The sequence below is a fragment of the Hippopotamus amphibius genome, chromosome 2 (assembly GCF_030028045.1).
Source record: "Hippopotamus amphibius kiboko isolate mHipAmp2 chromosome 2, mHipAmp2.hap2, whole genome shotgun sequence".
NCBI lineage: Eukaryota > Metazoa > Chordata > Mammalia > Artiodactyla > Hippopotamidae > Hippopotamus > Hippopotamus amphibius.
The window spans coordinates 209663375-209684976 of record NC_080187.1 but is presented as its reverse complement, the minus strand read 5'-3'; the positions used below and the strand labels follow the sequence as shown (position 1 = coordinate 209684976).

The window sequence follows — 21602 nt, the reverse complement described above, 5'->3', positions numbered from 1 at the left end:
CCTGACTCTCGGGGTCCACCCACACACTCTCATATGTTATTCTGCCTGGGATGTGAACAGTGCCATTCCCAGATGCGGCGTGCTTGTTCAGTGTGCATCTTAAACACCTGTACCCAGTGCCCTGTGGCTGAAAGCATAGTCTTCGGAGCCACACAGGCCTGTGTTTGAATCACAGCTCTGCCACTTTTTAGCTTGCGGGCCTTTGGAAAGTCAATGAACTTCTCTGAGCCTCGGTTTCCTCATTTCGTTTTTTCTTTTCTTTCTTTTTTTAGCGGCTTCAGCAACTTTATTTTCAGATACATGGATATAAAATCAGCTGGGACGTTTGAGAGCACAGCTGTCATGAGAGAGGTTCCTCAACAGTACTGTTGTGAAGATTAAATTAATTAACGTGCTTATTTAGCAAAGTACTTAGTGTGGAGCTTATCATCACAGTGAATGCTCAATACAGGATACTAGTTATCATCACACGGGTCAGATGGCACCTCCTCCAGGAAGTCATCCTTGATGCCTCAATGGATTAAGAACTCCTCTGTGAGCTCAGGGCATTCTGTGCTTCCCTCTATTATAGGCACCATCATGCAGAATTGCAGTCTGTTTCTATCTGTCTATGAGCAACTTAGGACAGGCGTCCCTGTCTCTGAATCTCCAGTTCCTTACAAGCCTGGCACATAGTAGGTGCTCAGTACATGACTTGAAAGACATCCTGTGGGGGGCGGGTGGTGGGAGATGAAGTCCACAAAAGATGCAACAAGGGGTGTGGGGGCTAGGGGTAGTTCCATGCTCAGTAGCTATAAAAGCAGCAGGGAAGGGAGGGGAAATTGCAGGCAGAGACTGTGCCTCCAGTCCCACGTCTTTTTAATATTAGCTTTTCGGGGTGTGGAGGAAATAGGGTTTTTCCAGTCACTGCTCACCTGCTAATAGTGGTTAGGTGGTCAGAGGCGCCTTAGGCAGGTCAAACCTCACCCTCCTTTAGGTTCCTCAACGGAATAAGAAGGAAGACAATCAGTTTCTGCAAAGCCCCTGCTACACGTGCCTTATACTTCACCATTGTGATGGGCAAGAGTTATTTCAGAGTGTGGGTCCTTCCATGACCTCTTCCCCACCCACTTCTTGCCAAGCAGACCTAGAGACAATGGCAGTGGTGTAGAGGGTGAGGAATGAGGCAGAGAAAGAGGAAAAAGGTTGTACTCAGAAGAACTTCACTGATACTGCACACTGGGGGAAGTCAGAAAATGGAAGAAAAGGATTTGGGGAATGTTGCTCCCAGTAAAGAATGGGACCCCCTTTGACATTCTATGAGGGCTGCAATTCAAATTGAAATATCTTTTTCTATATTTTAGGCTGTTGGACTATGTTTCTTTCATTGAGACTCTGAGCAGAGACTGAGCCACATGTGGCCCTGGGATTTATTAGGGTTACAGAGTCGCTTCTTTAACTCTCACAAAATCCTGGGAATTAGCCATGAGGAAATTAAGGCCCAGAAAGGTCAAGCAACTTACCCAAGGTTACCCAGCTGAAAGCAAAGCTAGGATTCCCACATAGGGGTGACCCTCAAAGCTGAGCTGAACCCTATTGCCTTTTGATGGCCAGCTCCCCTCCTCCAGCTCTGAGGTCCACAGGCAGACAGACCCTGCATTGTCTGCCTCCACAGATCACATGCCTCTGACAGAGCCTCCTCTCCTTACACCTGATCCCAAGGCTGCCCTGAGTGGTCCCTGGTAAAGTTGTCTGCATTCAGCTTTTGGCACCCAGGCATATCTGAGGGCCACTGGACCAGTCAACAGGTGGCTATTAGCTTGCAGCAGCTTCTGGTTAGCAGCCTGCAGGTGATGTCCTGGAGGGACAGGTGAAGCCACATCACTGGAATGTATTCAGAACGGGGAGAGGTCAGGGCCCTGCACTGGGAAGGGAATAAGTAGAGCATGATCCCAAAGCAGTGTATGCTTCCAGGTGGACCTCTCTTTACACAACGGATGCCTTCCCCAAAGGGGTGGGTAATGATGATTTTCATGATTGCATCACATTGTTGTTCATGTGAATGGTGACCCCCAGAGTTCTGAAATGCACAACCTACTTGGCTGAATACAGCACCCTCAGAGGGAGGGACCTCCTTTCAACCTGGCAGCTCTGATTTTCCTGTTTTATATAGCAGGGTTCACATAAAAAAATTTTTTTTTTTTTGGCTGCACTGTGCAGCTTGCAGGAACTTAGCTCCCCGACCAGGGGTAGAACCTGGGCTCATAGCCGTGAAAGTGCCGAATCCTAAACCACTGGACTGCCAGAGAATTCCCAAAATTTTGTTTGAAAGACATGATTCATTGCTAAGAAAAAATGCTTGAAAATCACAGTTTTATAGAAAAATCAAGCACATTTTAAAATGCAATTATTAACCACAGGAAAAGAGTTGTATAAGAAAGCTAATACAATCATAGTGATAATGACTTATGTACAATATTTACATCGTGGTAATAATGTAAACCCTGAAAATTTATTTAAACATGAGATGTGCTATAATATACTGGGAAGGCAGAGGTAGGAAAATGTGTGTGTACAGTTAAGCAGGGAGACAGAGTTGGTAGAGAGCCAGATCCTCACCTCCCATAATAGGAAGTCAATAGACAATGTCTAAGATTTAAAAAATTAAGACATAGCAGTGAAAGTATGTAATTAAGAAATATGGGGAAAAGTACAAAAAGAAATAGCTCAAAACATTGGAAGCAGCTACCTTTAAGGAGCAGGAAATAAGGGGTGTAGCAAAGTAGGATAGGGATCGAGGGTACAGGCCCTGGAGTACTGGTAAATGTTTAACAACGGGTTTTCCAGGGGAAAACAAGGCCACGGTTTGAAACATTCGCCAATTTCAGTGGCAAATGCCCACCATGCCTAATGTCAAGCTACCAAGGTGATATCACCAAAAGTAGAGTCGAGACTCACAGCAGCACACCAGATAGTAGCAAAATAATTAGGAAGGAGTATGTTTTTAACGTTAGTACCTCTGTTTTTCACATAATTCATTTAATTGAAAGTTGCATAATTTAATTTTTAATAATGGTCATGTTTAAAAACTGGCTTGCAATGGAGTATTACACAGCCATAAAAAGGAACGAAATCGAGCTATATGTAATGAGGTGGCTAGACCTAGAGTCTGTCATACAGAGTGAAGTAAGCCAGAAAGAGAAAAACAAATAAGGTACGCTAACTCACATATACAGAATTAAAAAAAAAAAAAAAGATACTGATGAAACCAGTGACAGGGCAAGAAAAAGTATGCAGATGCAGAGAGTGGACTGGAGGACATGGAGTTGGGGGGGCGGGGGGGGCGAAGGGGAAGCTGGGACGAAGTGAGAGAGTAGCATAGACTTATTTACACTACCAACTGTAAAATAGATAGCTAGTGGGAAGTTGCTGTATAATAAAGGGAGATCAACTCGATGATGGGTGATGCCTTAGAGGACCAGGACAAGGAGGGTGGGAGGGAGTCATGGGAGGGAGGAGACATGGGGATATACGTATAAATATAGCTGATTCACTTTGGTGTACCTCAAAAGCTGGTACAATAGTGTAAAGCAATTACATTCCAATAAAGAGCTTAAAAAAAAAACAAAACACACTGGCTTGCAAAACTCCTAAAAATTTAACAATAAGCTCTCATGAGCCAGAATAAGCCTACCCCAGTACCTCCGTCGTAGTGCTATAGGCCTTGCAATACTATTAGACTTCATGAACTCTGCACAATTACTGCTCTGATAGACACAAAAATTAAAGAACAAACAAAATGCGTGTATCAGGTGCTCTAAAGGAAGCTTGTTCTGAAATTTTTTTTTTTCTGAAATTTAAAAAAATGTGAACAATCCTCTCCGCAGACCCTCCAAATGCCTCTGTTTTCTGTTCTACTTTCTGGATAGGGGTGTGACTAGAGCCAAACCTGATCTGGTTCTTAACTGCTACCCAATACTGCCTTCTCATACTTGTGGTCATGCCAAAACTAATAGCTGTTATTAATATATTAATATAATCAAATTTATATTGATTTACAGATACCATCAAATTTAATCCTCATAACAACCCCACCTGACATCTGAGAAAAAAGATGTGTAAAGAGCTTCTCAGGAGTGGAGTCAAGGTTTTTCACTGTTTCATAACTTTAGAATCACTGTTGAGATGGTCAGCTCACAGGATTGTCCTAGTGGTAGGGTTCTCAGGGGTCCTAGGGTCTAATCTGCCATCTGGTGTTTGAACCTCAAAGAGAGCTTGAGCCTCAACAGAGCTGGGGCAGAGACCTTGCTGCACAGGGTGGGGTGGGGATGCCTGTTACACAGCATCTATAATCACTAGGCAGATCTTCACGCTGTTAGGACGGGCCTTACCCTGGAGGCCTCACAGGACAAATCCAACCCACCTTCGCTGGGAGAGACTTTCAGTGGCAAATGTTGGATGGCAGCTGTTTTGTGCCCCGAGGCTTCTCAAGGAGGAGACCAGTGCTGGACATCAGGCTGCATCTCAAACACAGCTGAGCTGCCAAAAGACAGAGCTGGGGGGTGCTAGGACACGGTCTCTCTACAGCAGCGGTCCCCAACCTTTCTGGCCGGTGTTGGGGTGGGGGGACTGATTCAGGCGGTAGTGGGAGCGATGGGGAGCGATGGGGAGCGGCAGATGAAGCGTCGCTGGCTCGCCCACTGCTCGCCTCCTGCTGCGTGGCCAGGTTCCCAGCAGGCTGAGGATCGGTACTGGACCCCTGCTCTACAGGGTGTGGGGGAGTGCGAAGCAAAGCAATTTGCCCGCAGATCCATTTGACAGGGTCTCAAAGACTTTTAGAAGGTTCATAGCCTTTGACCAATAGCTCTGCTTTGGGAATTTGTCCCAGAGAAATCAACAGGGAAGCACAGGAAGACACTCAATGCCATGCTATTTATAATAGGGAACAATAAAAAATGCTCAACAAAGTGGCACTGCCAAAACGAATCACAGGACACCAATATAAGGGAATGTGACGAGGTAATTTAAATCATATTTTAAAAAAACATTTAATGGTATGGGAATTGCTCAAGTTCTAATGGTAAGTGAAACAGTCAGAATCAAGTTATATACTCAAAATGAGCCCTAGCTATTAAAAAAAAATACACAGTCTGTAAGAAAATACATCAAAAGTTAATCGTGGCAACCTCTGGCTAGTTGGATATAAGTGGTTTCTAATTCTTCCACAATGAACACTTATAATTTCTATTAAAGATATAGATGTTATTTAAAACACACACAAACACACTCACCATAGTTTCTTGTTTTGTTTTGTTTTTGTTTTTGGTACCCCAAGTGGGAGGTGATCACCATAGTTCTGACTGAAAACTATTCCTTTCCGGTTTCGGTCAAACAGGTTCTTAAAGAAATGAGATGCAGACTGGTGTCGACCAGATTTACATGTTTCAGAAGCTTTTGTAGAACACAAATGTGTCTGCCTGTACAGGCTTCTTTACTTCCTTATTACGACACAGATAGTTTAGGGGAACATAAGATCCTTGAAATTGAATAAAATTATATAACTAATTGAAAATAGGTTTCAATGTGTGTGTGTGTGTGTGTGTGCATGCGGGCAGGCCGGGCCCTGCCTTGGAGGGTGTGGCTCAGCCAGCAGGCTGCCAGGGGAGCAGCGGGTGCCCTGGGCCTCAGTCCAGGCTTTATCTGAACCCAGTGAACTGACCGAGGACGAAATATTTTCAAAACAACCTGCATTGCAGCTTCAGCTTCCTAGAATTTCCCATGGCTGCAAAGCTGAGTTTTGTACACAGAAGCAAAATGTTTTCTTACCTGGAGAATCAGCTTAGTGAGGCAGAAAGAACAGACTGAGCAGGAGGCAGGGTTTCTAGGCCCAGCCCCAGTTCACTTCATCAGCCGAATGACCTTGAACATGGCCCTTGGCCTCTCTGGGCTTCCCAGATTCCTAGACCCTGGGCTAATGCCCTTTCTGCTTCTTCGTGGCTGTCCTTTTTACTGTATGAAGCCAGGCACACCTGCAACTGCAGGGCCTTGCTTCCGGCATACCAGGACAGAAGGTAGGGATGCACACCAAGTCACAGATGGCAACACTAATGATAACGGGAAAGATAATGATGGTGGTAAAGGACCATTTGAGAAGTGCTCCGAAAGTGCCTTGTGCTCAGCAATGTGTATACATTATTTTATTAAGTCTTGAAACAAAGTTTTATTAAATCCAACAAGGACCTAGTGTATAGCACAGGGAACTCTGCTCAAAATTCTGTAATAGCCTAAATGGGAAAATAATTTGAAAAAGAATAGATACACGTATACGTATGACTGAATCACTTTGCTGCACACCTGAATTAACACAACAGTGTTAATCAACTATGCTTCAATATAAAATAAAATTTTTAAAAACGTTTTATTAAATCCTTACGGCCCTCCTGTAACAAACCATTTCACAGATGAGAAAACTGAGCTCTGGGCCATGATTTGCTGAAGGTGATGCAGCTGGGCCGGGAGGAGTTGCAATTTGCACTGGGTGCTGTCTGGCTCTGAGCCACCTCGGCTATGCTGCCTTCCTATTTCAGAATGTAGGTGAGAAACTTGATAAATTAGGGGGAAAGTTGTAACTCAGGAGAAGGACCTCAGAATTTCTCATACGGTTCTCAGAAGCGGCTGGCAGGCTACTCAGTTGTGAAGACCCTCATACTTGCTCCTGAAGACCCTCCCTCTCCCCCGTCTGTCTCCCCCTCCCCACAAAGTTTGAGGTTCTCAAACTTTGCTTTTGTTTTAGAATCACCGGGGAAGTTTTAAAAATCCCAGTGCCCAGGTGGGTACCCCATGTCACTTTCATCACAGTGGCTGGGGGTGGTGAGCCAGAGATCAGTATTTTTTTAAAGATTTCCAAGTGATTCCATCAGGCAGGGAGGTTTGGGAACCACCACCCTAAAGCCTCCGTATTCTGCAGGGGCCTCAGGGAAGCACCTGCACCCTTCATGCTAGGACGGGGCACAGACTGTCAGTGTTACTCGAAGTGGCTGCAGGGGGTGGGGTGAGAAATCAAAACACAGTACTGCACGTTTAATGCAGCCTCAGATAAAGCAAACAGGAAGATAAACAGCCACATCACCTGATGTACAATTTAAAAGAGGCCCAAGGGCAATGGATAACCCTGACCCAGGAGGTGGGTGAGCTAACGGTGGAACCCCAAAGCTTCCGTGTGAGAGATGTTTTGAGATCTCCCACGCCCACCCCCGTCACACTCCCTCCTCCACATGCTGCCCCACGCATCCTAGACCATCCACGTGCGCTGCCTCCCGTCTTCTCTCTTCTGCATGGACGTTGACATGAAATGAGAGAGTTATTATCAAATGGGCCCTGTAGTCCTTCTCTCCAAAGCCCTGGGCAGGGACGTCCCTGATGGTCCGATGGGTAAGACTCTGTGCTCCCAATGGAGGGGGCCGGGGTTCGACCCCTGGTCGGGGAACTAGATCTCACATGCATGCTGCAACTAAGACCTGGTGCAGCCTAAATAAATAAATAGTGAATAAATACTTAAAAAACAACAAAAAACCCCCAAAGCCCTGGGCAAAGTCAGGCCCCCTTTGTCCAAGCCTCCTGGGTGTGAAGGAGGCCTCACCCTCCAGCTCACAGCTCTTGACCCTTCACAAAGCACTTACACATTTGTTACCTAATTATTACTGCCCAGGGAAGGGGTGACTCGAGGAAACTTGCTCCAGGTCACCCCATGTGGCAGGGACATCAGAACGAGTTTGTGCAGCTCCGGAGCTCTGGGCGCTGCTGCGGCCTTCTCAGCAGGGGTGAGAGGGGTGTTTCATGTTCCTAAACATTGCGTGCCCTTTGTCCACAGTGTGGGTGCTGCCACCCCAGGGTGTGCCCAATCTGCCAGCAACTGTCCCCAACACACCAGCACACACAGGCACGCACGCTGACACATTTATACCTCCCTCCAGACAAGCTCCTCTCCACGCCACTCCTACCCAGGCCTCTGACCGCACTCCTTCCCTCCCTCCATCCCAATCAGAACCTACTGGGCTCACGTCCCACACATCAGGGCCCTGCTGTCTTCAGCCCGTTCATCTGAAATAACATATATATAATAAACGGGAGCCTTCTAAGGAGGACACAGTCCATTTCTCCTTGTGGGTCATCTATGTACATGTTTACAGGAGCCTTTTAGAGAAAGCCGTTTGGCCCAGAGGTGGACACTCTTGGGTTTTTAGACTTCCGGGCAGTCCTCTGGATCTATTTTGGGTGGAGGGCTTTATTCATGCTAGAGCTCACAGGACTGTCCTGTGGGATTTCTGAAGTGGGTCCACTGATTTGTCCCCTTGCCTCTCGCGTCTGCCCTCTGCAATTCTCTCCAATCCATCATACATACCGTTGCCTACTTTTTCTAGAGTACAGCTCTGCTGCAATAACTCTTCCACTCTGAAATTTTCAATGGTTCCCTACTATCTTGACTTTAAAAGCCAAAGTCCTTCTGAGACATCAGAGCTATTGTGGTCCCAGCCTGACCCTGCTTTGACACAATCGCCCACCCCACTGCACATGCCACACACACAACTATACACACACCCCTACCTCCAATGTTCCCACCACCTAGACGACCTTTGGTTCCCGGCTCATCCCTGCCACCAGGCTGTGAGCACCACGAAGACGGTGACCTTGGCCCAGGCATCTTCAGAGCATCATTCATTGCCCAGCTCATAGCAAGAACTCCAGCTGGGTGAGTGACTGTCACCCTGTTTCCTACCTCTGAGTCTTTGCTTATGCTGGTCCCTCAGCCCAGACTCCCTTCCCTTCTTGTGCATGACCGTTCTCGTCACCCAGAAAATATCACCCAGGGAGCAGACAAATCTCTCTACCTTGCCCATGCCGGGAGAGAATTCTGGATCCTGCTCTTCTGACCTTGAGAAATTCTAGATCTGGGGCTGAGCTTTGGGGTAGATTCCCAGTCAAAGGGCAGTATGTGTAACAAAGGTTGTGATGCTCTAAAGTCAGTCACCCAGTCAGACACAAGTTCAAGGCGAGACCTCAGGAAGCCTCCCAATTTCATGACTTCCTGTTTTGATTTTTATCCCTGAGTCCTTTATCTTTGTGTTTTTCATGCTGGAAAGTGTTTGCTGGTTTTTCCAGTCAAAATCCCTAGTGTGTATGTGTGCGTGTATGCGTGCGTGTGTGCTGAGGGGGAGGGTGGGAACAGGTCCCCTGGGGGATGGGGAAGCTTTGTTTGGGAAAAAGCTGTAAGGAATTCTGTTTCTCCTGGTATTTGAGCACTTGGAGATGAACCAGTTTTCCCAGGCTCCAGGAAGAAGAGGTGATGGGGCCACCTTTGTCCTTAGCCCTAGGCAGTGTCCTTTTGCAGGCCCCAGGAGAAGAGACAAAAGACTCCTTGAGGATGGTATACAAAGTTGAGTAACGGGTGTGTGTGTGTGTGTGTGTGTGTGTGTGTTGGGGAGGGGGCTGCCTGGGACCTCAGAGCTCATGCTGTCCCCTGCAGTTTCCTAATTACTGGCCCCTTTTTAACAAAACCCTGTGCTAAAACACATAAAGACAATAGAAAACTCCAAACTTAATGTGCCTGATGAATCTGCATGGGATGCGTTTTTGATGGGGTGTCCAGGGGCTGTGGGTTTCTAGCCCTGGCTGCTCACAGTCTCCTGGGGAGACAGACAAAGAGCTGGACAACACACAGGGTGGGCTGCACTTTGGTGGGGGAAATGCCGGGGCTGTGAGAACACAGGAGAGGGACAAGTACTTGAGGCTCTGAAATCCAGAAAGCCTTCCCAGAAGAGGTGTGGAAGACCCGATGGATTGATACCACATAGCCAGGGACGGCATGTGGGATGCTTAAGACACAGAAGGACCAGCACCTGCAAAGGCTTGGGAGTATTTGGGAAAGCCACGTAAGTAGAGAGAAAGGCCGCAGAAGAAGGCCCAGATCAGACAGTTCAGGAACTCGCTGGCGGGCTGGGGACCATAGAGAGAAGGAGAGTCCCTCACATCCCAGTTCCCCCATTATCTCCCAGTTTCCCACGGTGGGGAAGGAGAGGAGTGAGCCAAAATCCATAGCTGTTGGAAATGTGAAAGAATTGGCAAAAAATACATAACAGCATCTATGCAAATTGTGAGGAAAGCCTTAATTTGTTTGTTTTACAATGAGTAGAAAAGCAAACTTCTGGTTGCGGCAGAAACGCAAAAGAAAAAGAGAGTGCTTGCACCATCTTGAGGCTGTCAACACCACCCCTGCCCTTCTCCCTTGCCAGAGAGCCAAGAGGATAAAAACCCCTCTTTCCATTTGCTGGGTGGCCCAGGGAAGAAGGAGAGAAAGGTGGACCCTCTTGCTTAAAGCCCTTCCTGCAACTTCCTCACATACTTACTTCTCCTGCAGAGTGAAAGGAAACTCATTGGGGGCCATTATTTTTGGCGAGCCCACCTGGGCTTTGGGGAGCATCACTAAAGCTCTGTTCCAGGGGGACAGGTCAGCAGCCCAGGAGTCAGGGGACCAGCGCTCATCTCAGCTCTGCTGCTCACTGGCTGGGTGGCCTGGGACAAGTCTCTGTGTCTCAGTATCTCCCTTTGAAGAGTAGAGACATTCCAGAGGGACAGAGAGAACAAACACAGGGTACACTTGCCACCCCTCGCGCTTCATGCTCTACAGCAGACAGTGCTAATCACTCACTGCCCCTGCATTCCTCCTGAGTCCAGCCATCCTCGGTGATCATAGTGGGAAATGAGATGAAGTCTGAATGTCCGCCTGGGGCCATGTGACCCCCTAGAGCTCTGACAGCTGTTTGCTAAGCCTCTGAGACCCTGGTACCTCTCTGCACTCAGAGCAGATCTCCAAAGGCCTCGGATAGCTTAATCCTCCCAAATGCCTTCACATTTGCCCCTTCCTCTCCAGGCCTGCTGTGCCCACGCCCCCAGGCTGGGGGCAGCACTCCAGTACTCTCTCAACTGCTCCCCTTCAAGCTTGCCTCTTCCCAAACCCCAGCGTGACTTTGGCAGTCTATAATGATCACTTGCATTGTGCATCTCCTCCAGAACACTTGCATTGTAACCATTTGTAGGAATTTGGCAGCTGGGCATCCTTCCTGATTTGGGGGAATCTCCTGCTGTGTGCTGTACTGATGGGATGCAGTGCCTTACCGTCCATCATGAGAGCTGAACTGGGGTTCCTCTGACCCGGGGTCGTCTGCTGGCCAAGAAGGGACATGTGGCCGGGCTTGGCCAATCAGACCCTCCCACCCGGGATAGCCAAGGACTGATTTAACTTCCCCTGGCCCTCAGGAACTGATTTGGTGCTCACTTGTGTTCCAAGTCTGATTCTGCACTGCCCCCTGCCCCTTGGATCTGTAAAGGCCCCAACTCTGCTTCTGCCCAGCAAGGCCAAGGAACCTTGGTCTATTGCTAGCAACCAGGAATCCTGACTGAGTCAGCGCCCTGGTCCCTAACTCATCAGATCCAGCTTATCTGCTTGGCCTTTGAGGGACCCACACACTCTGTTCCCTACCCTCCCCCAACCTTACCAGCCAGTTTGCTCAACTCTGTTGGGGTCATATGTCTCAATTTTAAATGCTGTGTCTCAGGTGCTTATAAAATACTGAAATCTCCCTCAATCCCAAATTTTGATGACCACATTTTTTTCTCAGACTGCTTCTCACATCTAGAAGAAACACAGAACTTCTTTGCCAGATCATGTGTCCTAACCCTCAGATTGGGAAAATATGGTCCCCAAACCAGGATGCTCCCCACTGGCCCACGAGAGCCTCACTCCCGCTCCCCACCTTCCTCACGACACTCCTCCTTGGAAGCACCTGGGTCTCTGAGCCTCTGAAAGCCTTAACCAACTCTCCAGAGCCACCCTGACTCCTGTTGCTGCTAAGACATCTTGTCTCACTTCTCATTATCTTGTGATCTCCCTTTCCTTCAGCTTTCACAAGCCTTCCTCCCCATAATCTACCACTTGCGATAAGGCTGGCAATCATTCACTGAAAGCCTTCTACATGTGAGGCCTGAAACCGAGTGTTATTTCAATTATCTACCATGATCACCATACGAAGTACATATCACTTGTCCCGTTTTACAGATGAGGAAACTGAAGCTCACTGAAATTAATTAACACAACGTAAGGCTAGGACTCAAGCTTCAGTCTGTGTGACTTCTGAATTAGAATGTAAGCTACATGAGGGGTGGTGCTTGGTCTAGTTCTCTGCTGTAACCCCAGCATCTGGAATCATGCCTAACTGATGGTCGGCTCTCAGCAAATTTTTGTTGAATGAATTAATGATGCCATAAACTGTGGACCTAATCAGGTCCCCTGTACAGTTGCATTGGTTGTACACTGCACAACTCAAGGGGGTCCAATCTACACGGTGTGGAGCCTTCTGTGGCGCTCTAGGCTTAACCATGATGCTGCCCTGCTTCTTAATTTAGCACTGCCTTGTGTTGTTTGCTTTGTTTCATGGTTGTTGGTTGCCTTCCCCAAGAGATTATCAGTACCTTCATCTTAAGTGAGATAATCATGGAGGTTTCTCAGCAGAGTGAAACCTAAGAAGTTTAAGACATGCTTCTTATGCCCTCTGACCACAAACACAATGTCAAGTCTATATTCAAGATCAAATGATTCCTCAATCACATGCTGCCAGTTGCACAGATGCTACTTTTGCCAGCAGTGGGAGTGGTCACAGGGCATCATCCACACTGCCATGGGCTTGGCCACTCCTCTGCCTTGGCTCTCTGGGATTATCCACGGAGCGAACCCACCATCCATCAAGAGCATGCTGACTCTGCCAAGGCCCAATGCCCACCATCTTCCTTGCTTAGACACCACAAAGACTCAGCCCTGGGTTGCCACCGCCCACATGGAAGCTGTGAAATGCCTGGGCAGAGCAGGGGACCTCTGGCTCAGACCCTCAGCCTTGCTCCATCAGGGACATCTAAGAGGCCAGAGAAAGAGCCGCACCAATTCCAAGGCGACGGCCCTGGGACCACAATGGCCTTGAAAACTCCCTTTAAATAGCAAATGAGGGACTTCCCTTGTGGCGCAGTGGTTAAGAATCCGCCTGCCAATGCAGGGGACACGGGTTCGAGCCCTGGTCCAGGAAGATCCCACCTAAAAACAAACAAACAAACAAACAAAAAAATAGCAAATGAGCAGCCCAGTCCTAGATATCCCTCCCTCTCCCAAGCCTTCTCCCCCTGCTGAATCTGCAGACGTTGGTGATCCTCAGGGGCTGGGGCTGGGGTTGGTAGGAGAAGGAACCTATTGCAACACTTCCAAGCTCTGAGGCTCCGGGGTCCAGTTTTGGCTCTGCTCTCGCTGATGAGTGACTGAGCAAGTTCCTTCCTCCCTGGGCTTCACCTTCCTCATGACACAATAAAGGTAAGCGCACTTGGCACAGCGCCTGGCACCAAATAAGCACTCAATCAATATCAGTTAACATTACCATCTGCAAAATGAGGGTGTGAGCTCCCCCTCCACCCCTGTGCGCAGTGTCTCTTGGCTCTGTTCCCCTAACTGACGGTGAGCTCTCCAAGGCTGGGCGTGTGTGTAACCCATCTTCACACCCCAGACCTTGCACACATGCCCAGAAGTGGCTGGCAAACAGAACTGAAACATCAGGGCCCTTCCAGCTCTGCTGGTCTATGGTGATAAGTTGAACCTCCACCCATACGCTCATCAAACACAGCCAAGGACCCTCCCTGGTTTGGTGCTAGCCACCTAGGGATGAAATTCCTCCTCTGAATACCAACTCCATGATTACGTGTGTTTTTCTCACTGCTGTAACCCTAACACCTAGCACAGTATCAGGCACATAGTACACTCTACTGAAAAATGTTTATTGAATGAATGCGTGAGTGAGAAGCAGGTGATATTTCCAGGAAGGCCCACACCCTCCCTCACCCATCTAGAGGGCCAGGGCAGGGATGAGTTCCTATTGTTAAGCTGAGATGGGCTGTCGGTGGGGGCAGGGAGGGGAACACATCCCCTGGTACGGCTGCCACCTGCCCTCTAGCCAGATTCATTATCTTTCCAGTGACCTGGGGCTACTCTAATTCTCAAAAGATAAATGCGATGTGAGGCTTGGCCTGCGTTGAACACGGGGATGCAGCCATGAAGGCCAGGGGTTGGATGCACAGCGCCTGTGTGTCCAGGGGCTCTCCTTGGAGATGGTGTGGGCTGCTCCTGTGGGCCTGGCCCTGGCTGTCCCACCTGCTGACCCCAGGTTGCCCAGTGGCCCCACGGCCACCTTCTGGGGGCTCTGTGTTGGGGAAGGTAGAGAGGGCTCCCATGGGCATAGAAACTGGGCTTCCTGGTCTCCAGAGCCCACACTGCACCGTGGCGCCCTAGGCTGTGCCCGGCTTGGGGGTCTCCCCAGATTGGGTGGCGAGGGGCTAACCCACCCGCGTTGCAGGATGAGCTGGCAGCAGTGGCACGGGTGCTGAGCAACTCTCCTGGGGCTGTCGCGTGCATGTCAGGCCTTAGTCAGGAAGGGACAGTGGCACTTGGGGTGCAAGGAGGGCTCCTGTCAGTTACAGAAGGCTGAGATCAGTCTCCTTGGCCAAGGCTCTGGGCCTCGCTGGGCCCCAGGAGGCAAGTGCTTTTCATGGAGCCTGATCTCTGCTTGGGAAGGGGAGGAAGCCTCACGTCCAGCCTCACATCTTTCTGTAGTTGCAGAGACCCTGTGGCCCGCTGAGCCAGAAGACCAGGATTTGTTCCTGACATGACAGTAGAGGAGACCTGGCAACCCAGCCACGGAGGCAGGAGAAGGCTCAGGAGGAGGAGAGGGGAGAGGTGGTCACCCTCTGTCACCTCAGTCCTGACGGCTGAAGACAATGGTCTTCAGGCAGTTGAAGGCCAAGGTGGGCCAGGAGGAGGAGGAAGAGGTTCCACTTGAATTCAGGGTCCTCCCTTGGAGTATCTCCACAGCTCACAATAACTCCCTAACTATGGCCTTCACCCACAGATGCCGAGGCTTGAAGGCATGTTAACCATCCCCAACACCCCCCCCCGCCCCCCCCCCCCCCCCCTGCCAAGCTGACTGGATCAGAATGAACATCTAATTCAAGCTGAGCCAATCAGATCCCCTGATTTGCTCCCCACCCCCACCTTCCCCCCACACACATACATTCAGCTGATTGGACCAGGATGGACATCTAACTCACGTGTTGAGCCAATCAGATTCCCTGACCACCCTATTTAAAATTGTAACTACCCACCATTCTCCCACACCATGTCATCTTCCCTAATTAATTTTTCTGTCTAGCATTAATTACCTCTATTATACTCTATGATTTACTTAATTGTCTGTCTCCGCCACTAGAATGCAGGTTCCACAAAGGCCAGAATTTTGTCTGTTTTGTTCTCTGCTGGGTCTCCACTGCTTCCAACAGTGCCTGGCACATAATAGGGGCTCAGTAAAAAACTGGATGAGTGAGTGAATTCTTTCCAGGTGATGCAATGATAGCTAACATTTACTGAACACCTACTACATATTTGTGTTTTCTAAGCACTTTAAATATGTATTAACTTGTTAGAATCTTCATGTTACAGATGACAGAGAGAGCTGCCTCACAGGTGCTGGGTGTATGTGTGTGTGTGTTATTCTATTAATGACCTTGGTTTTATGGTTTACAAACATGTTTATTAACATCTTACTTGAGTCTCACCACTCACTCCCCTAATTTTAGAGATGAGAGAACTGAGGCTCAGAAAGCTTAACTGACTTGCTCAAGGTCATTCAGCAAAAAAGTGCCAGAACTGAAACTACAACCTAGGATTACACACCCTTCCCCCAAGTCCCTAGTTCTTTCCAGACATCAAGGCATGCCCGCTTGTGTCTAGAAGATGCTGTTCCTGCCCTCAGAAGTTTATGCTTTCCCTCTGAAGATGAGATAGAGGAAGGGACAGATCTGAGGCCCACTCAGAGCTTGAACTCACTGAGGAAGGGGAATTAACACAAGCTTGATTCCCTTCAGTTACTGTGAAATACTTACAAAGGACTGACAATGAAGCAAAAAGAAGATGCTAGAGGGATGTCCCTGGTTTCGCAGTGGTTAGGAATCCACCTGCCAATGCAGGGGACATGGGTTTGATTCCTGGGCTGGGAAGATCCTACATGCTACCAAGCAACTAAGCTCGTGTGCCACAACAACTGAGCCTGAGCTCTAGGGCCTGTGATCCACAACTAGTGGGCCCCTGTGCTGCAACTACTGAAGCCTGTGTGCCTAGAACCCGTGCTCCGCAACAAGAGAAGCCACCACGATGACAAGCCCGCGCACTACAGGAAGAGTAGCCTCCACTCGCCGCAACTAGAGAAAGCCTGTGCGCAGCAACGAAGACCCAATGCAGCCAATAAAACAAACAAACAAAAACAAAAAAAAAAAACCGAAGACGCTGGAAGGGGAACTCCAGAGCAGACTGAAGGGGGATACAAATGCTCCAATTCATGCTGGATCAGAAGTATTTTTGCCATCATGGCTGCCTTCTTCAGATTACCTTCTGCTCTATTTCCCAATTAAAGTATGCCTCATGGAGCTGAGAACAATACTGTACTTCCAGCCTGTGGTTTGACCAGCACAAAAGGGAGGGGAAAGATTTCCTCCTTCTTTCTTGACTATAAGATCTTGCTGCCTTATAAAAAGAACTCTGATTCTCCAGTTAACTCAAAAGCTGAAATTCCACCATTAGAGATTCATTCCTTTGGGTCCACACCTTACTGCTCTTAACATATAGACACTGCCGAGGAGGGCACAGTGGTGGGAGATGTTGCTGGTCATTGCCAACTCATTCTAAATGAGCTTTGAGAACTTTCCTAGAGGCAGAACTGAGGAAAGAGCATGAGGGCACTAGTGGAAAGGGTGGAGGGGGGAGAAAAAGAGGAAGAATAAGGTGGCTGGGGTCAATTATTATATTATTATGAACTCTTGACTTCAGAGGTCACTGGGCACCACTGAGTTTGGTGTTGTTCATGCTGTGTCCCACAGAGGAGACCCTATACATGAGCCTCTCTCTGACAGTCAGAGTCCTGCCCACCTCCACCCACCATCAGTGTGAGGCCCAGAGAGGAGAGGCCACTTGCTTAAGGTCAACCAGCAAATAGTATATGATGCTGTGCCCAGGGCCACACCCAAGTTTCCAGGCACCCAGGTCAGTCCCCAGTCCCGGCCCTGTCAGAAGGGAGGCCCTGATCCAGAAGGAGGCCACAAGGTCACCCTGAGAAGACACAGGGCACACACACATCAGTTACCTGAACGCGGTTTACTGGCTTCACTCCACATCACAGACACTGGTGGGGCATTCTGCTGACCTTGCCCGCCTTTCTGGCACAGATGTGCAGGGGCTATACCTCCACCGTCTCCTGAAGTCCTGTCAGCAAGGAGTTTTCAGACCCCAAAGAGTTGCTTCCTAACTGGAAAGCCTCCCTGTGCTACCGCCATTCCACCAGCAGAGGGCGGTGGCTGCGCTGCTCTCAGCTGCATCCAGAATTCTAGACTACATGGGAGAAAATTTAGCACACCAGCTCTCCCTGAGGCTCTGGTTCCTGAGACACACTCCTGCCTTGGCTTCAATGCTTCCAGGCAACTGTAGCTTACTACTGTGATACACTCACTAGAAAATTCTTCTTTCTATTGAGATGAAAATCTGCCTTCTTGTAACTCCCACTGTGAGCACTTAGCTTTGCATCCAGGCCACATGGGAAAAGTCAACCACTTTTTAAATCTGCCAGCTCTTGGGAGCTGGAGTCCTGTTCCTAGTTGGCCACCTGCAGTGCTGTGTGACTTCTGGCAAGACACCTTCCTTCTCTGGGTCTTTACTTCTTACCAATGAGACAATGGGGCTGATTCTGCTAAATCTCAGCCTCCTTCCAGTTCTGACATTCCAAACGACACCCCTTTCACAGTGACCACTGAAGGGCAGAAGTGTGCACCCCACTCTTTGGGGGTTTCTGGTACTCATGGTGCCTCCCAGGCACTGCTTCACTACCCTCCAAGCTACAACCTCTTCTTAGACCTTTTCCTTAGGATCTGGCTTGTCCTGGCTGCTACACACTCACCCGCTTCCACCTGAGCTCATCTTCAGCCCCGGCCGCACCTGACACCTTCCACTAAGTGCACCTGACCCAAGTGCCATGCAGGGGACTGCTTGCGAGTCACGGAGCTCACAGCTCTGGCTCTCACCATTCCACCTGCAACACCGGGACATTTGGTGGAGAGGGGAGCGGACAGTTATGGGTGGCAGGTTCCCACCTCATAACCTGGAAGTGCCTCCGTTTCTCTTGTTCCCTTTCCACCTCTTCCCAGGCCTCTCATCCTAGACCAGGATGCTTCCTGTTCTCATGGTGCCTTTTCTTCTCGCTTCCGAAGCTCAGCCACTGCATCATTTGTGGTTTCTTTGGAGAGTCAGATGAACTCACTGTCCTTCAGCATTTTTGTTTTAATTTTAAAAGTTATCTAGGACTTCCTAGGTGGCGCAGTGGTAAAGAATCCGCCTGCCAATGCAGGGGACACGGGTTCGAGCCCTGCCCTGGGAAGATTCCACATGCCACGGAGCAACTAAGCCCGTGCGCCACACACACACACACACACACACACACACACACACACACACACACACGTTATCCATACTCAGAGAAGACAACTTGAAAACACCCCAGAAGTACACACATACACACACATACCCCAACTCCAAATTATCAAGTTATTCTACTATTCTCAGGGATAATCACTATTATTTTTGGTGTGAGTCCTCCCCAAGCTGCACTCAGTGAACAAGCAGAACAGGGGACTTCCGTTCCTGTTCACTCTCCCTGTGGGCCCCCCATCAGGTTCTCGAGGGCTCCCCCACATCAGAATTTTGCCAGATGATGCACAGCCCCCCACAGCCCCTAAGAACAGTATGTGTTCCTATAAAGCACTTGAACCCTGGCATGTGGTGGGAGGCAGCCTCCAAGATGGCCCCCTGCCACCTCCACCTCCTGGTGCACACCCTGTACCCCCCCACATTGTACTAGGGTCAGTGTGTGGTGCTAAAGAATGCAATGAGAGCTCTGAAAGCTTGTGGTTTCTGCTTTGGGCTCACCTTCTCTCTGGATCGCCACTCAGAGGAGGCCAGCTGCCATGAGGGAGGACACTCAGCTTATAGAGAGGCCTGGGTGGTAAGAAAGTAAGGCCTCCTCCCAACAGCCATGTCAGTGAGCTTGGAAACAGGTTCCCGCAATTGAGCCTTCGGATGGCGGCAGCCCCAGGTGACAGCTCAACGGCAACCTCATGAGAGATCCTGAGCCGGAACTACCCAAAGTTTGGGGGCAATTTGCAAGGCGGCAGTAGAAACTAATACAGACATAGTTTCCATTTGTTGTGAGGGAGGCAGAATAGACATTATTATCTCAGATTTTGACATGAGACACTGAGGCACAGAACAGAGACGCCACGTTGGTGAGACGTTCACCTGTATGTGGGTCCACAACCAATGAAGAGTGAACCTGATGTGTGAACTTTCTTGGGTACCCAGAATGAACTCCAACCCCTGACTTTTCAGAAGCCCCCTCCTCACTTAAAAAAAAAGTAGTTAAAAAAAAAAAGAAAAAGGAATGTTGGGAAATGTAGATGAGGGATAACTATTATTATGACCTGGTAAATATCAGCTCCATTTTATACCCAGCTGGAGAGTTTAGTATTTTCCTGTGCCATTAAACATTCTTTGACATTACCATGTTTATCGGCTGTATTTTATTTCATAGTATGGCTGTACCACAGTATATAAAACAATCCCCAACTTTTGGATCCGTAAGAGGTTTACAGATAAATTCCTGTAAGTGAAAATGCTGGGTTAACAAGACTGCACTAAAAAAATGCTTTTGTTATGGATTTTTAAATGCCCTTCAAAAAGGCTGCACTCATTTATATTCCCATCAGCAACTCAAGAGGATGACCATTTCCCCACACCTCTGATAGCACAGGATGTTGTACTATCTTTAATTTGCTTATTTTTAGATGAAAAAAATGACTTCATTGTTTTCATTTGCAAATCTCTGATGTCTAGTAGGGTTGATTATGTCTTCATTTGCTTATTGGACATTTGCAATTCTTTGCTTGTGAATTCTCATTATATGGGGTATGCAAATTTTTTTTTCATGGGATGTTTCTCTTTTTGTTAATAAGAGCTCTTTGTATTAATTCTTCTTTACATTTAGTGTTCCTTTTCACTTTTGATCCATCTACAAAAATGAATGATTCTAAACATTTCTACTTTGCCTCTTGGTCCCTATCCAGTTCCGTGTTTAGTTGGTTATCTATAAATCTTTTTATTAGCAGGAAACTGTTAGGGATTTCTTCGTTGTACCCAAAGAACCACCCTTGGGATGATCTTTCCAGTTAAGTTCGGATTTATTCCTGGCCCAGAGGCACAGAATCATAGCGATCTCAGAGATAGCTTTGCTCACTGATCTCAAAGTGGGGCCGCTCAGTGATACCCCAGAAGTCAGGGGCGGTCACAGGAATGGTCTTGTTGACTCGCCTGGCTCCGCCCACTCCTTGTTTATGCAAAGCACTCCAACTGCTTTCAGAGAACATGTTCCACCACACTCCTCACAACTATACCTACTTTGCCCTGGCCAGAGACAGGCCCTGTCATAATTCCCATTAGGGAGTCCACCCATCTATAGGTTGACAAAGGTCCCTTATAGATTTCAAACACTCAGATGCAAATAAGCTACTGTCCAAGTATAAACAAGGTGCCTCTGCTTCTCAAGGTAAAGTCCTGTCTCAGGTTTCCTAAGGGATCTATTGTTATGTGTATTTCTTTACCAGTTCAAGTAAGAGGCAACCTTGAGCTTGAAATCCTCCAATGGCTACCCTCTGCACTTAGGTGAAAATCCTAACTCCTCTGTAAGGTCTCCAGAGTTCTGGGTAATATAGCTCCACCTGTCTCTCCAGCTGCATCTCCACTGCTCTCCTGCTCACCCACGATGCTCCCCTTCCGTCAGCCTTCTTTTCGGTCTTGGGCCTTAGCACACGCGCTTCCCTCTGGCTAAGACACATTTCCATGTGGTCCTTACATGACTGGCTCCTTTCCATCCAAGTTTTCAAGGAGATCTTTCTTGACCATCTCATGTGATAGATTCCTCCCAAGTCTCTACTGCATTACTGAGTTGTTGTTGCCGTTTTCATAGCACTTATCCTATCTGAAATAATCTTACAGACTGGATTGCTTTCTTGTTTATAGTTTGTGTCCTTGTATTGTGTGTGACGGGCCCACACAGCTCCTGAGAACAGGGACCTTGTCTGTACACCCTGTCTGCACTGTCTGCATGATCCAGAAGTTCTCTGATCTCCCGTAGGTCCCTTGCTGCTCTCCCCTCCCACCCCCAGCCACGCCTGCAGATTGCCAGGTCTGGGCATTCGGGGTGGGGGTGGGGGCAGACGACCCAGGCCATCTTGCTGACTGAGGCCTGCTATGTGCCAGCCTACATCTACCGCTAACCTCTTGGCCTACATCATCTTGTTTTTTTTCTGGTTCTATCATTTTCCAGCTGAGTGATTTTAGGTAAGTTACCTAACTTTCCTGTGCCTCAGTTTCCTCATCTGTAAAATGG

At 48.4% G+C, this 21602-nt stretch overlaps 1 protein-coding gene across 1 annotated transcript in view; it reads right to left on the bottom strand.

Moving 5' to 3' along the window:
- Positions 1-21602, bottom strand: part of CORO2B (coronin 2B) — a 67706-nt gene that overhangs the window by 28243 nt on the left and 17861 nt on the right. The gene's annotated exons all lie outside the window — the stretch shown is intronic.